We start from the raw sequence: 2,143 nt of genomic DNA, 5'->3' as shown, positions 1-2,143 counted from the left end.
GGCGGTCGCTGAACATTGTTTGTCGGAAAATCACGCCATGGACTATGACCGCACGGGGATTCTGATACAGACGTCGAGATACTGGGACAGCGTTGTTAGAGAGGCCATCGAAATTCGCACCAATGACGACCTCATAAACCGTGACTGTGGCTATAATCTTAGCAAGGCTTGGGAACCAGCGATCGGGCTAATCAAGAGTAAATCGAGCAAACGTATAGTTGTGACGACCACGGTGGACAGAGCCATCACACCGACGTCATCTCAGACGCCGTCGCAATCTGTTCCACCGCGCGACCGTGGCGCGGGGCGCGGACGGCGGAGGGAGCGCGCCGCGGGCGGAGGGTATTTAAATCGGCCGCCGCCGCGACCGAACCCAGTTCCCTCTAAGCAGCCATAGCGTACGGATCTCCGTGCCGGCACGTTCGCAGAAGCTCAGTCCGTCAGTTCACCTGATGATGGCGACATGTATGATCGCCGAAATATTGTGCCCGTTGGACACTATAGACCGGCAGCACACCCGTGGATATTTTGATTATCAAATACGCCGGGAGAAACTCAAGAATCACACCATGAGATTTAATTGACGATCGACACTAGTATTACGTAAAAAGGGGATGTAATAGATGAGACTTCTGCAGTTCTGAGTGAAGCCTTATGCGCTCAAAAATGCGGCATCGCGTGCGTTCATTACCTTGTCGGTGTTTAGGCACAGCTCCACACACCTCGCCGTCTCGGAAGCAACTCTCTCCTAACTTCTCCTTACTACAATGTACCGAAGTTGGTTTAAAAAAGCTATCTGGCTGTGTTTTCATCTGACCAATCAGGGTCTCAATGTTAACCTTAAGCTCCGCCTACAAAATTCTGTCTATCCAATGAGAACTTTACTTTTCGTGGTGGGGCAATGTTCTTAACGTTTGCAACGTAACAGAGACGCGAAAAAGTCTCACACTAAAACTTGCAGCTGGTGTGGCCCTTTTAGTGTTATCGTAAGATCTATACTGTTCTGGAGGGCTCTATCTTTTAACATGGGCTGAGGGGTGGTTTTGGCGGTCAGCCGGCGATGTGGGTGTCCGTCCTTTATCTTAGGGCCTTCTAGCTTAACACAGTTCTGCTCTCGGATTCTGTTCTCGTTTCTCTCCTTGGAACTGCGTCTGTTTCACGGTGGGAAGGTATGACATGCATTTAGTCGTTCTTGTATTAGTCTGTGGTATTCCATTTGCTCACTCGTTGATCGTATTACTTTGGTTAATTTAATGTCAAGATTTATTTGGAGCTATGTGACATACTGTCGGATTTGCTTTCATGTCAGGGTTTTCATGGAAGGTGTTGGATTTGCCTGACACCTTACAGAATTTTTATTAGAATTTATTACAAATCCCTATGTACAACCTGTACAACACTTTTTGAAATGCCTACGATGTCTGATAGAACGCTTACTTTCAGTCGACGGTCGCCCAGTACTATTTCGTGGATTTTCTTCACAGTTTCTTGTGTGATGCCCTCATTTGTTCGACCGCTGTGACGTTCGTCTTGGCAGCTCGTACGGTCTTGCTTAAACTCTACCATTCAACATTTTTCTGTTGCAAAGGAAGGAGCAGACTCCCCCAGTGTAGAATCTAGCTCAGCTTTAATGTTACTTGGAGTAGACCTTTCAAATGAAATTATTGTATCGCGTAACGGTGAGCAATTATATCAATGGTAGCGAATTCGGTGCGAGCGTTCACTACTGATGGCTGCCAAACAAGTACTGAACAACGTAGCATCGACAAACTTGAAACTAAATCTTTATAAGGTTGATATTCAACCATAGACATCTCTTAAAATCAACAATCGCTGTCTGTACGTCAGATCGGGTAGTTCTGGAACCTCTCGTAGAATGCGGCTAATATTGATACGCTTTGCACTATGACGTGCACTGCAGCTTGTGGAGCACATGACGTGCAAAAAGCAGAACGATAACACAAGTGGAGCAGCGTCACATAGTATTCATGTTTATTATCGTTCGAATGACTGCCACGTTGCTGCGAAAATACGAAGTGACTTATTCTTCTGTTGCTAACTGTATTTCGCTGACAGCATGGGGGGTACCTGATTTGTATGGGGATATCACCATCCCCGTCTGCTGTGACTGTAGAATGTCTCT

This window comes from Schistocerca serialis, chromosome 2 (assembly GCF_023864345.2).
Source record: "Schistocerca serialis cubense isolate TAMUIC-IGC-003099 chromosome 2, iqSchSeri2.2, whole genome shotgun sequence".
Lineage (NCBI taxonomy): Eukaryota > Metazoa > Arthropoda > Insecta > Orthoptera > Acrididae > Schistocerca > Schistocerca serialis.
Note: the sequence above shows the minus strand (reverse complement) of the source record.